This window comes from Pan paniscus, chromosome 21, assembly GCF_029289425.2.
Source record: "Pan paniscus chromosome 21, NHGRI_mPanPan1-v2.0_pri, whole genome shotgun sequence".
NCBI lineage: Eukaryota > Metazoa > Chordata > Mammalia > Primates > Hominidae > Pan > Pan paniscus.
This window is the reverse complement of record NC_073270.2, coordinates 26872078-26886727: the sequence shown is the minus strand read 5'-3', so window position 1 is coordinate 26886727 and position 14650 is coordinate 26872078. Positions and strand designations below refer to the sequence as shown.

General features: G+C 51.4%; 1 protein-coding gene across 10 annotated transcripts in view; it reads right to left on the bottom strand.

The window, feature by feature from the left end:
• LOC103784135 (protein FAM182B-like) overlaps positions 1-13829 on the bottom strand; it is a 39546-nt gene extending 25717 nt beyond the window's left edge. For 2 of the 10 annotated variants that reach the window (XR_008622338.1, XM_063600955.1), the window contains exon 1: positions 463-596. The gene's annotated coding sequence lies outside the window, so the exon portion shown is untranslated. The other 8 variants (XR_008622328.2, XR_008622330.2, XR_008622337.1 and 5 more) reach the window with 8 other exon arrangements.
• Positions 13830-14650: the final 821 nt, after the last annotated feature.

The window sequence follows — 14650 nt, the reverse complement described above, 5'->3', positions numbered from 1 at the left end:
TTTGGGTCCCTGACATTCGTTTGAGACAGAAGATCAAGGGAGTCTTTCCACCCAGGAGCAGAGGAGAGGATGACCCTCAAGAAGGAGACAGGCCGCCAAGCGAGTAACCGCTTTGTGGCGCACAGGGCACATTGGGCCAAAGACACACACGCACATGGGCACTCACACACAAACCGACAGAGGGGAAAGAAACACACAGAGACAGAGAGACAGAGAGAGAAGGGAGAATGGGAGACACACACACACACCCTCACAGACGGACACACAAACACACACACACACTCACAGACACACACACAGAGTCCTTGAGCAGAGGCATTGAAACACACACCCCTAGGCAACCCCTGAGGCTTCGGGGTTCTGCTCTTGACGAGATCGACCCTCGGCTGAGGGAGCACCGCAGGGGTACTCAGGCCGACCTGTCCTCGACATCACGGCGGCACGACTTTTGACGAGACTCACCCCAACCAACACCGTCCGGGCAGCCCTGAGGCTGGGATGCCGTGCTGCCTCTCCCGGACTCCGCCTGGGATTTCCTCACTCTGGTGGGCCCTTTGCGACTCCTGGCATCCGGGGACGTTCCCGTCCACCCCGAGAGGTCAGGCCGGTGCCTCAGAGCCCCGACACACACGCACTGCCACGGAGGGCTCCTGCTTTGCCAAGCCTCGGGGACTGGTTTCTAAGACAACGGTGGGAACCACTGTGACGGGAGAAGGCGCTGGCGCCTCGCGCATGCGCACTGGCCCGCCCGACTCGCGCTCCGCTCCTGGCAGTCAGGCTGCGTCCCTTTTAAATAATGCGACCGCAGCGCGGTGGCAGCGAGGCTCCTGCTGCAGCCGCGGCGGCGGCTGGATCCGTGCTCCAGTTTGTGGCGGCGTGGGAGACGGGACCGCGGGTGTCTTGTCCTGTCCCAGGGCCAACCCCCAGGAGTCCTGTCCTCAGGAACTCCTTGAGCTGACTTCCACTGAGGGAGGGAGGGGGAGCTTCAGGACGCCTGCTGTGTTCTCAGGTCACCCCTTCAGATCCCATTTCGGCCCCCACCGAGTGAGATAGGATGGGCTCGCCACATGTGCTGAGGCAGGCAGGGCCTCGCTGCAGCCAAGAATGATCCCATAGGTCTCCAGGCCAAGTGTCAGCTGCAAATTCACTGATCCTTCAACCCTCTGCCTCCCTCCTCCTTTGAAAGAGTAGTGGCCTACCCTGCTTCTAAAAGCCCTGGGGCTCTGGAAAGCCGACCGGGCTTTACAGGACTCGTGCAAACAAGAACATGGGCGAATTCGAGGTGGAGACCATGTGAACCCGAATGGCACTGGCGTATCCCACAGCAGATGGTGTGAACTTGTGTCACCGGAGGCATACGGGGCGACGGCGAAAGAAACGGTGGTGTCCAGGCATGTGCCGGTGCAAGGGGGTACGACTGCCCTATCCATCAATGCCAAGGAAAATCGAAGAACACCTGGGACCTGGCGGGTGACGGCGCCTGTGCCTGACCAAGCCACGTTTTCAAATGCCTACCAGAGGAGCAAAGAGGTTTCTGCAAAATTCTCCCCAACCCCAACCCTCCACCGCGCTGGTAGCCCTGAGGCAACTTCGGCTGCACCCAGTCCCAGGCCCAGCCAGATCCCCAGCCCCAGCCCAGTCCCTGTGGGACCCTGACATTCGTTTGGGACAGAACATCAAGGGAGTCTTTCTACCCAGGAGCAGAGGAGAGGATGACCCTCAAGAAGGAGACAGGCCGCCATGCCAGAAACCGCTTTGTGGCGCACAGGGCACATTCCGCCAAAGACACACACGCACCCGGGCACTCACACCCAAACCGACAGAGAGGAAAGAAGCACGCAGAGACTGAGAGTCATAGAGAGAAGAGAGACGGGGACACACACACACACACACTCACAGACAGACACACAAGCACACACACAGACACACACACAGAGTCCTTGAGCAGAGGCATTGAAACACACCCCTAGGCATCCCCTGAGGCTTCGGGGTTCTGCTCTTGATGAGATCGACCCTCGAGTGAGGGAGCACCGCCGGGGTACTCAGGCCGACCTGTCCTCGAGATCACGGCGGCACGACTTTTGGCGAGACTCACCCCAAGCAACACCGTCCGGGCAGCCCTGAGGCTGGGATGCCGTGCTGCCTCCCCCGGACTCCGCCTGGGATTTCCTCAAAGGGTCGGCCCTTTGCGACTCCTGCCATCCGGAGACGTTCCTGTCGACCCCGAGGAGAGGTCAGGCCGGAGCCTCAGAGCCCCGACACACAAGCACTGCCACGGAGGGCTCCTGCTTTGCCAAGCTTGGGCGACTGGTTTCTAAGACAACCGTGGGAACCACTGTGACGGAAGAACTCGCTGGCGCCTCGGATATGCGCATTGGCTGGCCTGACTCGCGGTCTGCTCCTGGCAGTCAGGCTGGGTCCCCTTTAAATTACGCCACTCCAGCGCGGCGGTAGCGAGGCTCCTGCTGCAGCCACGGTGGCGGCTGGATCCGGGCTCCAGTTTGGGGCGTCGTTGTATAGGGGACCGCGGGTGTCTTGTCCTGACCCAGGGCCAAACCCCCAGGAGTCCTGTCCTCATGACCTCCTTGAGCCGACTTCCACCGAGGGAAGTAGGGTGAGCTTCAGGATGCCTGCTGTGGTCTCAGGACTCCCCTTCAGGTCTGATTTTGACCCCCACCGAGTGAGATAGCATGGGCTCGCCACATCTGGTGAGGCAGGCAGGGCCTCGCTGCAGCACACAATGATCCCATGGGTCTCAAGGCATGCTGTCAGCTGAAATTTCAAAGATCCATCAGCCCTCTGCCTCCCTTCTCCTTTGAAAGAACACTGGCCTGCCCGGCTTCTAAAAGCCCTGGGGCTCTGGAAGCCAATCGCAGTTTACAGGACAAGTGCAAACAGGAACAGGGGCGAATCCCAGGTGGAGACCATGCGTTGACATGTGTCACTGACCAATCCCACTGCAGATGGCTTGAATGTGTGTAACCAGAGGAATGTGGGGCGACGGCAAAACAAACGATGCTGTCTAGGCATGTCCCCGGTGGAAGGGAGGATCAAGTGACATTTCCATCACAGCAATGAAAAATTAAAGAACACTTGGGAAACACGAGGCAGCTTGTGACTGACCGGATCCAAAATTTGAAATTCCTGCCAGAGGAACAAATAGGTTTCTGCAAAATTCACCCCAAGGCCAAAGCTCCACCGCCCAGGTAGCCCTCACGCTACCTCCCCTGCACCAAGCCCCAGCCCCAGCACCAGCAACAGCCCCAGCCCCAGCCCCAGACCCAGCCCAGTCACCTTGGTTCCCTGACTTTCGTTACGGGCAAAAGATCCAGGGAGACAGTCCACCCAGAAGCAGAGGAGAGGTGTCCCTCAACAAGGAGACAGGAATTGCAGCGGAAATGGGACACTACCTGTTCTTGAAGACAAGGCCAGTCACCGTCGCCTAGCACTCCTTCTAGGTAATCCACGCACCTATGAAGGGAAACATGGAGAACAAGCAAGCTTTCCTGTCTGAGACACTTATGGGAGCAAAGAGCTCCACGGTCACGAGATCTGCCCAATCAAGCAGAAACAGGTTTGGAGAGAGAAACAATCATAACAGGGATCTCCAGGAAATGTCTCCCTGACAGACTGGGAAGTCCCTGATGGACAGGGAAGACATGTGGCCAGAGAGAGAGGCATCTGGGACAGGGGAGACAGAGCAAGAGGGAGGACAGAGCAGAAGGAGCAAGAGGGAGGACAGAGTAGAGGGAGGACAGAGCAAGAAGAAGGAGAGAGCAGAGGCCGGAGCCCACGCAGGAAACAGCATGGTGCCACCGCCACGGGCATAAGGGGAGGGGATCCAAAAGGGTGGCTCGTCCAGAGAAACCAGCGATCCAGTGACAGGGATTGTTGCCATCTCCCATTCCCGGCTTCCTCTTGCAGACTGTATCATGCTATGGCTTCATTTCTCAGAGAAGAGCCGTGAAAAGATACAAGCATCTTCTCTGACGTGGGTCCGCTGCTCTCCTGTGGGACAAAGAGCTCCTGTGGGGCTCTTGTCCTCAGCTGCAGTGTTTTCATCTTCCTGCTAGAAAAGAGCCTGCTCAGGATGAGGATGAGATTTCAATTGCTCCAGGACCGATGCATCTCCTCACGTGGGCCAGGCCTTCACACACCCAAAGCGGATCCGCGGCCGCGAAAACGATTGACAACCGGCCTCATGACCCAGGCAGAGATGCAGAAAGAGGCTCACCAAAGACAGGCCGCCATGCGAGAAACCGCTTTGTGGCGCACAGGGCACATTCGGCCAAAGACACACATGGACACGGGCACACACACACAAACCCACAGAGAGAGGGAAAGAAACTCACAGAGATTGAGAGACAGAGAGAGAAGAGAGAATGGGAGACACACACACAGACACACAGACACACACACAGAGTCATGCAGCAGAGGCATGAAAACACACACCCCCAAGCAACCCCTGAGGCTGTGGGGTTCTGCTGTCGACCCTCTGGTGAGAGAGCACCCCAGGGGCACGCATTCCGACCTGTCTTCGAGATCTCTGACGGCGGCACGACTTTTGGGGAGACTCACCCCAACCAACACCGTCCCGGCAGGCCTGAGGCTGGGATGCCGTGCTGCTTCCCCCAGACTCCGCCTGGGGTTTCCTCATCCTGGTCGGCCCTTTGCGACTCCTGGCATCTGGAAACCTTCCCGTCGACCCCGTGGAGAGGTCAGGCCGGAGCCTCAGAGCTCCGACACACAAGCACTGGCACGGAGGGCTCCTGCTTAGCCGAGCCTCAGAGACTGGTTTCTAAGACAGCTGTGGGAAGCACTGTGATGGGAGAAGCCGCTTGTGCCTCATGCATGTGCATTGGCTCGGCCAACTCGCTCTCCGCTCCTGGCAGGCAGGCTGCGTCCTCTTTAAATAATGCCACCGCTGCGCGGCGGCTGGATCCGGGCTCCAGTTTGGGGCGGCGTGGGAGAGGCGACCGCGGGTGTCTTGTCCTGTCCCAGGGCCAACCCCCAGGAGTCCTGTCCTCAGGACCTCCTTGAGCTGACTTCCACCTTGGGAGGAAGGGGAAGCTTCAGGACGCCTGCTGTGTTCTCGGGACTCCCCTTCAGATCCCATTTTGGCCCACTCCGAGTGAGATAGGATGGGCTCGCCACATCTGGTGAGGCAGGCAGGGCCTCGCTGCAGCACAGAATGATCCCATAGGTCTCAAGGCCTAGTGTCAGCTGCAAATTCACTGATCCATCAGCCCTCTGCCTACCTCCTCCTTTGAAAGAGCAGTGACCTGCCCCGCTTCTAAAAGCCCTGGTGCTCCGGAAAGCCCACCGCGCTTTACAGGACACCTGCAGGCAGGAACCAGGGCAAATCTGATGTGGAGACCATGTGACCACGCGTGGCACTGGCGTATCCCACAGCAGATGGTGTGAATGTGTGTCACCGGAGGCATACGGAGCGACGGCGAAAGAAACGGTGGTGTCCAGGCATGTGCCGGTGGAAGGGTGGAACGAGTGAACTTTCCCACAATGCCAAGGAAAATCGAAGAACACCTGGGACCTGGGGGGTGGCAGGGGGCGTGTGCCTGACCCAAGCCATGTTTTCAAATGCCTAGCAGAGGAGCAAAGACGTTTCTGCAAAATTCGCCCAACCTCTAACCCTCCACCGCCCTGGTAGCCCTGACGGAACTTGGGCTACACCCAGCCCCAGCCCCAGCCCCAGCCCAGTCCCTTTGGTTCCCTGACATTCGTTTCGGACAGAAGGTCATGGGAGTCAGTCCACCCAGGAGCAGAGAAGAGGATGCCCCTCAAGAATGAGACAGGAAGCGCAGAGGAAATGCGACACCACCTGTCGTGGAAGACAAGGCCAGTCACGGTCGCCTAGCGCTCTTTCTAGGCAATCCACCCACCCATGAGGGGAAACGTGGAGAAGAAGGAAGCTTCCCTGCCTGAGACACGTATGGAAGTCAAGAGCTCCAGGGTCATGAGACCTGCCCAATCCAGCAGAAACACGTTTGGAGAGAGAAACAGTCATGACACGGATCTCCAGGTAGTGTCTCCCTGACGTACTGGGAAGTCATCTTTGCTGAATACATTTGGCAAGAGCGAGAGGCATCCAGGCCCCTGAGAAACAGGGGAGGCAGAGCGAGAGGGAGGAGAGAGCAGAGGCCGGAGCCCAGGCAGGGTACAGCACCGTGCCACCTCCACGGGCATAAGGGGAGGGGTTCCAAAAGCGTGGCTTGTCCAGAGAGGCCAGCGTTCCAGTGACAGGGATTGTTGTCATCTCCCATTCCCGGCTTCCTCTTGCAGACCGTAGCGTGGTGTGGCTTCATTTCTCAGAGAAGAGCCGTGAAAAGATACAAGCATCTTCTCTGACGTGGGACCTCTGCTCTCCTGCCGGACAAAGAGCTCCTGTGGGGCTCTTGTCCTCGGCTGCAGTGTGTTCATCTTGGTCCTAGGAAAGAGGCCGCTCAGGATGGGGATGAGATTTCAATTGCTCCGGGACCGACGCATCTCCTTACGTGGGCCAGGCCTTCACACACCCAAAGCGGATCCGCGGCCGCGAAAACGATTGACAACCGGCCTCATGACCCAGGCAGAGATGCAGAAAGAGGCTCACCAAAGACAGGCCGCCATGCGAGAAACCGCTTTGTGGCGCACAGGGCACATTCGGCTAAAGACACACACGCACTCGGTCACACACACACAAACCCACAGAGAGAGGGAAAGAAACACACAGAGACTGAGAGGTAGAGAGAGAAGACAGAATGGGAGACACACACAGAGTCATACAGCAGAGGCATTGAAACACACACCCCCACGCAACCCCTGAGGCTTCGGGGTTCTGCTCTCGACGAGAACGACCCTCGGGTGAGAGAGCAGCCCAGGGGCACGCAGGCCGACCTGTCCTCGAGATCACGGCGGCACGACTTTTGGCGAGACTCACCCCAACCAACACCGTCCGGGCAGCCCTGAGGCTGGGATGCCGTGCTGCTTCCCCCGGACTCCGCCTGGGGTTTCCTCATCCTGGTCGGCCCTTTGGGACTCCTGGCATCCGGAGATGATCCCGTCGACCCCGTGAAGAGGTCAGGCCGGAGCCTCAGAGCCCCGACACCCAAGCACTGCCAAGGAGGGCTCCTGCTTTGCCAAGCCTCGGGGACTGGTTTCTAAGACAACCGTGGGAACCACTGTGATGGGAGAAGAAGCTCGCGCCTCGCGCATGCGCATTGGCTGGGCCTACTCGCGCTCTGCTCCTGGTAGTCAGGCTGCGTCCCCTTTAAATAATGCCACCGCTGCTCAGTGACGGCGGGGCTCCTGCTGCAGCTGCGGCGGCGGCTGGATCCGTGGTCCAGTTTGGGGCGGCATGGGAGAGGGGGCCTTAACTATACTGTCCGAAGGCCAAACCCGCAGGAGTCCAGTCTTCAGGAAGTCCTTTACCCGACTTCCACTGAGGGAGGGGGAGCTTCAGAGCGACTGCTGGGTTCTCAGGCTCCTCTTCAGATCCGAGTTTGGACCCCTCCGGGTGAGAAAGGATGGGCTCAGCACATCTGGTGACGCAGGTAGGGCCTCGCTGCAGCACAGAATGATCCCATGGCCCTCAAGGAGTGACGTCAGCTGAAAGTTCACTTATCCGTGAGCCCTCTGCCTCCCTCCTCCGTTGAAAGAGCAGTGGCGTGCCCCGCTTCTAAAAGCCCTGGGGCTCCTGCAAGAGGACACCGCTTTCCAGGACAGGTGCAAACAGGGTCGGTGCGAATCCGAGGTGGAGACAATGCGATCACGCGTGGCACTGGCGTATCCCTCAGTAGATGGTGTGAATTTGTGTCACCGGAGGGATATTTGGCGATGGTGAAACCAACAATGGTTCCAGGCATGTGCCCGGTGGAAAGGCGGAACAAGTGGCCTTTCCCTTAGTGCCAAGGAAAATCAAAGAACACCTGGGAACAAGGAGGAGTCCTGTGCCTCAGTGCAAGCCACATTTTGAAATGCCTACCAGAGGAGCAAAGAGATTTCTACAACATTCACTCCACCCCAAAGCCTCCACCGCCCAGGTAGCCCTGATGCAACCTCCCCTGCACCCAGCCCCAACCCCATCCAGGCCCAGTGCAGTTCCCTTGGTTTCCCGACATTCATTACAGCCAAAAGATTCAGGAAGTCAGTCTACCTATGTGCAGAGGAGAGGACGTCCCTCATTTGTGAGACAGGACATGCAGAGGTAAGGGGACACCATCTGTCCTGGAAGACAAGGCCAGTCATGATCGCCTAGCGCTCATTCTAGGCAATCCACCTACCCACGAGGTGAAACAAGGAGGCCAAGGAAGCTTCCCTGTCTGAGACAAGTATGGAAGCCAAGTGTTCCAGGCTCATCAGACCTGCCCAATCCAGCAGAAACAGGTTTGGAGAGAGAAAGAGTTATGACAAGGATCTCCAGGAAGTTTCTCCCTGATGGACTCGGAAGTGATCTTCGTAGAAGTTATTCAGCCAGACCAAGAGGCAACTGGGCCCCTCAGAAACAGGGAAGACAGGGCAAGAGGGAGGACAGAGCAGAGGCCAGAGCCCAGGCAGGTTACAGAACCTTGCCACCGCCACGGGCATAAGGTGAGGGGTGCAAAACGCATGACTTATCCAGAGAGGCCAGTCTTCCAGGGACAGTGATTGTCGCCATCTCCAATTCCCGGCTTCCTCTTCAGAATTGTATTGTGGTGTGGCTTCATTGCTCAGAGAAGAGCCGTGCAAGGGTACAACCATCTTCTTGGAGGTGGGTCTTCTCCTCTCCTGCTGGACAATGAGCTACTGTGGCATTTTGTCCTGGGCTGGAGTGTGGTCCCCTTGATCCTAGAAAAGAGGCCGCTCAGGATGCAGATGAGACGTCGATTGCTCCGGGATCGACGCATCTCCTCACGTGATCGAGGCCTCGCAAACCCAAAGTGGAACCGCCTTGAAAACGATGGACAACCGGCCACAGGACCCAGGCAGAGATGCAGAAAGAGGCTCACCAAAGACTGGCCGACGTTCAAAAAATCGCATTTTGGCGAACAGAGCACAGTCGTCCAAAGACACACACGCACATGGGCATACACACAGAAACACACACACACACACAGAGACCGACAGAGAGAGGGAAAGAAACACACAGAGGGTGAGAGACAGAGAAGAGAGAATGGGAGACACACACACACACAGTCCTACAGCGGTGGCACAGAAACACACACTCCCAGGCAACCCCTGAGGCTAACAAATAGTGGAAAATGTGTATCTAAGCATACACTTGGAACAGAAATATGAAAAACCGAAAGTAAGAGATATTATGAAGGATCAAATACGAAATGACCCAGTGCTAAAGAGGCAACAAAGAAAATTGTAGAAGTAAATGACAACAGGCATTGTGCCTTAATGAGTTTGTCCTACTATATAAGAAAATACACTAGGCTGGGTAATTTCTGAAGAACAGAAATGTATTTCTCACAGTTCCACAGGGCAGAAGTCCAAGATCAAGGTGCCAGCAGGATTGGTGTCTGGTGAGGGCCTGGTCTCTGCATCCAAGATGGTATCTTGTGCACTGTGTCTTCAGGAAGAGATGCAGTGTCCTCACATGGCAGAAGGCAGAAGGGCAAAACAGGGGAAGCCCACTCCCTCCAGTCCTTGTGTAAGGACCTAAACTCTTTCGTGAAGACTCTCCCTTCATGACTGAATCACTACCTAAAAGCCCTTCTTCCTAATCCTATGACATTAGTGATTAATTTTAGGGGGGCACATTCAGAACATAGCACCCTATATTCAATTTCTTAAAAATTATTTTGTTGTTTTGCTTTTGTGTTTTTCAAATGGCTTAAAGTGCACAAAATTGGATTAATCATAATCCTTGGCTCATAGCATACCTTGGCTCCTATTTCATCCTTGTTTGTGCGTGGACGTCTGTGTAAATGTATTTGAATAATATGGTAATCACTTGTGAACTTACAACACAACCAAAGAACTAGGGTTCTGACCCTAATATCTGCTCTTCCTCTGTCCTTTTTCCTGATTTTCACCCTTCAGCCCGAGGGTAACTACTACCCTGAATTTATGTTTAGGATTCTCTTCCTTTAAAAAAAACTTGTTTTATGGCATACATATGATTACCCTAAATGACATATTATTTAGTTTTTAAGGATATAATTTATTTACCCATTCTCCTATTAATTTACCCATTCTCCTATTAATGAACATTTGGCTTATTTCCAGATTTTTGCTATTATGAATGGCATTACATGAGCATTTTTTTTTTTTTTTTTTTACTACTTCTGGTACATATGGGCAAGAGTTTCTTCAGGGCCTATTGTAGAGGTATTACTTTTCCATAACATATGAGAATGCTCAAACTTATAAGATAATCCAAATTGCTTTCCAAAGCAGTTGTTCTAATTTAAACTCTCACCTCCTGTATTAGTTCGAGATGATCTTGTTGATCCACAGTCTCTCCATATTTGGTGATATGGTTTGGCTGTGTCCACACCCAAATCCCAGCTTGAATTCTATCTCCCAGAATTCCCACATGTTATGGGAGGGACCCAGGGTGAGGTAATTGAATCACAGAGGCCAGTCTTCCCTGTGATATTCTCATGATAGTGAATAAGTCTCATGAGATCTGATGGGTTTATCAGGAGTTTCTGCTTTGTCTTCCTCCTCATTTTCTCTTGCTGCTGCCATGTAAGAAGTGCCTTTTACCTCCTGCCATGACTCTGAGGTGTCCCCCACCATGTGGCACTGTAAATCCAATTACAATTCTTTTTCTTTACATCTCTTTTTCTTCTCAGACTTGAGTATGTCTTTTTCAGCAGTGTGAAAACAGACTAATACAGTAAATTGATACCCGTGGTGTGGGGTGCTGCAGAAAAGATACCCAAAAATGTGCAAGTGACTTTGAAACTTGGTAACAGGCAGAGGGTGGAACAGTTTGGAGGGCTCAGAAGAACACTGGAAAATGTGGGAAAATTTGGAACCTCCTAGAGGCTTGCTGAATGACTTTGACAAAAATGCTGATAGTGTTTTGAACAATAAGGTCCAGGCTGAGGTGGTCTCAGATGGAGATGAGGAACTTGTTGTGAACTGGAGCAAAGGTAACTCTCGTTATGTTTTAGCAAAGAGAATGGCAGCATTTTGCCCCTGTCCTAGAGATTTGTGGAACTTTGAACTTGAGAGAGATGATTTAGGTTATCTGCTGGAAGAAATTTTGAAGCAGTAAAGCATTCAAGAGGTGACTTGGGTGATGTTAAAGGCCTTTGGTTTTATAAAGGAAGCAGAGCATACCGTTTTGGAAAATTTGCAGCCTGACAATGTGATAGAGAAGAAAATCCCATTTTCTGAGGATAAATTCAAGGTGTTTGCAGAAATTTGCATAAGTAACAAGAAGCTGAATGTTAATCCCAAAAACAATGGGGAAAAATGTCTACAGGACATGTCATAGGTCATCACAGCAGCCCCTCCCATCACAAACCCAGGGCCTAGGAGGATAAAATGGATTTCTGGGCTGGGCCAGGTTCACTGTGCTGTGTGAAGCCTAGGGCCTTGTTTCCCTGCATTTCAGCCCCTCCAGCCATGGCTGAAAGGGGACAACATAGAACTCAGGCCATGGCCTTGAGAGTGCAAGCCTTGGCAGCTTCCACATTGTTTTCAGCCTGCACATGCATAGAAGTCAAGAATTGAGGTTTGGAAACCTCCACCTACATTTCAGAGGATGATTGAAAACACCTGGATATCCAAGCAGAAGTTTGCTGCAGGGGTGGTGCTCTGATGGAAAACCTCTGCTAGGGCTGTGCAGTAGGGAAATGTGGAGTCGGAGCCCCTACACAGAGTCCCTACTGGGGCACTTCCTAGTGGAGCTGTGAGGAGAGGGCCACTCTCCTCCAGAGGGGTCCTCCAGACCCCAGAATGGTAGATTCACTGACAGCTTGCACCATGAGCCTGGAAAAGCTGCGGGCACTCGACATCAGCCCATGTAAACAGCCACGAGGTGGGCTATACCCTGCAAAGCCACAGGGGCAGAACTACCCAAGGCTGTGGGAGCCGACCTCTTGCATCAGCATGACCTTGATGTGAAACATGGAGTCAAAGGAGATCATTTTGGAGCTTTAAAATTTGACTATCTTGCTGGATTTTGGACTTGCATGGGGTCTGTAACCCCTTTCTTTTGGCCAATTGCTCCCATTTGGAACAGCTGTGTTTACTCAATTATCTGTACCCCCATTGTACCTAGGAAGTAACTAGCTTGACTTGGATTTTACAGGGTCATAGGCAGAAGAGACTTGCCTTGTCTCAGATGAGACTTTGGACAGTGGATATTTGGGTTAATGCTGAAATGAGTTAAGATTTTGGGGGACAGTTGGGAAGGCATGATCATATTTGAAGTGTGAGGACATGAGATTTGGAGGGGCCAGGAGCAGAATAATATGGTTTGTCTATGTCCCTACCCACATCTCAACTTGAATTGTATTGCTCAGGATTCCCATGTGTTCGGGGAGGGAACCAGGGGGAGGTAGTTGAATCTTTGGGGCTGGTCTTTCCCATGCTATTCTTGTGATAGTGAATAAATCTCACAAGATCTGATGGGTTAGTGGTTTCATCTTTGGCTTCTTTTGCCTCCTTCTCATATTCTCTTGCCACTGCCATGTAAGAAGTGCTGTTCATCCACCGCCATAACTCTGAGGCCTCCTCAGCCATGTGGAATCTTAATCCAATTAAGCCACTTTTTCTTCCCTGTCTCAGGTATGTCTTTATCAGCAGTGTGAATATAGACTAATACACTTCATATTGTCAAACTTCTTAATATTTGTGGAGAGAATAGATGTGTAGTATCTTGTGCATTTCCCTGATTAGTAATGAGGTTGAGAAAATTTTTATGTTTTGCAGGCTTTCCCTTTTGTGAAATCCCTATTAATGTCTTTTCCCAATTTTCTGTTGGGTTGCTATTTTTAAAATTAATTCATAGGAGCTCCTTATACTTATTTGATATGATATTAATCTTTCGTAGGTTTTAGGTACTGCAAATATCTTCTCTAATTTATAGTTTATGTTTTGACTTTTTACTTTTATTTTTTAATTTCTTTTTTTTTGTTTTTGAGACAGAGTCTGGCTCTGTCATTCAGGCTGGAGTGCAGTGGCTCACTGCAACCTCCACCTCCCGGGTTCAGACCATTCTCGTGCCTCAGCTTCCCAAGTAGCTGGGATTACAGGTGTCTGCCACTAATGCCTGGCTAATTTCTTGTATTTAATAGAGATGGGGTTTCACCATGTTGGCCAGCCTGGTCTCAAACTCCTGACCTCAGGTGATGTACTATTGGGATTACAGGCTTGAGACACTGTGCCCAGCCTATCTTTCCACTTTTTGATGTAAAAAGTTCTTAATTTTGTGATAGTCAAAATGTCTAATCTTTTTTAATGGTTAAATGGCTTTTTGTGGCTCATTCACTTACATTTTCTACTAAAAGTTTTAAAGTTTTGTTTCTGACATGTAAGTCTTTGTCCATCTGGAATTTAATGTTTGTATGTAGAGTGAGGCAGGAATATAATTTCATTTTGTTTCTTATATCAATAACCATTATTTTTCTATTCTATTTATTGAAAAGTCCTTTCTTTGCTTGCTGATCTGCCATGTCACCTACATCACATATCAAAGATTAAATTTGTGGAGATTTGCTTGGGAGCTCTCTATTCTGTTTCATTAGTCAGTTTATCAGTGAGGACCACACTGTCTTAATTGCTGTAGCTTTATAAAGGTTCTGATATTTGCCAGCACAAATCTTTCCTCTTCCTCAATGTCTTTGATATTCTTGGCCCTTCCCTTTTCCATATATATACATTTTTTCCATATATATATATATGTATATATATATATATATATATATATAATTAGAGAGAGAGAGAGGTATCACTTTGTTGCCCAGGCTTGAGGACAGTGGTGCAATCACAGCTCACTTCAGACTTGAATTCCTGGACTCAAGAGCTCCTCCTACCTCAGCTTCCCAAGTAACTGGGACTCTAAGGCATGCACCACCACATCCAGCTAATTTTTAAAAAAATTATTATATTTTGCAATGATGGGGATCTTGCTATGCTGCCCAGGCTGGTCTCAAACTTTTGACCTCAAGCAATCCTCCCACCTCAGGCTCCCAAAGTGCTGGGATCACAAGAGTGAGCCACCACACCTGACTTCATTTTCCATATTTTAAGATCATTTTTAAAAAGCTACTCAAGACTGCTTTTTTCTCTTGGTGTTACTTTCAACCCCCTTACTTAGCCTTGGAAATACTGTTAGTGAAGAAAATCTAAAGAGTCAAAAAGTAAAATATTCTTTCTTTTCTTCAAATTGCAAAAGAGCAGAAACCCTCCTGAATCATAAAGCTAGTTTTGATAAATTGGTGAACTGAGAGCATACACAGTATTATTAATTCTGTTCTAATTTCTGCTTCACTGTGGAGTGTCTTCACAGAGTCTTAAAAGATTATTGCTATGAAATATTCTTATACATGTAACACATAACCTCTACAATTCTGCAGTTGTACTTGGCTGTCTTACCTAATACTCAGTTGCTTTGCTTCATAATATTTAAATTGGCACCTCTAATTTCCAAAAGGCATAAATACTAGTATAGATTTTTAGTTAAGCCAGAAGAAAGTAGACTTTA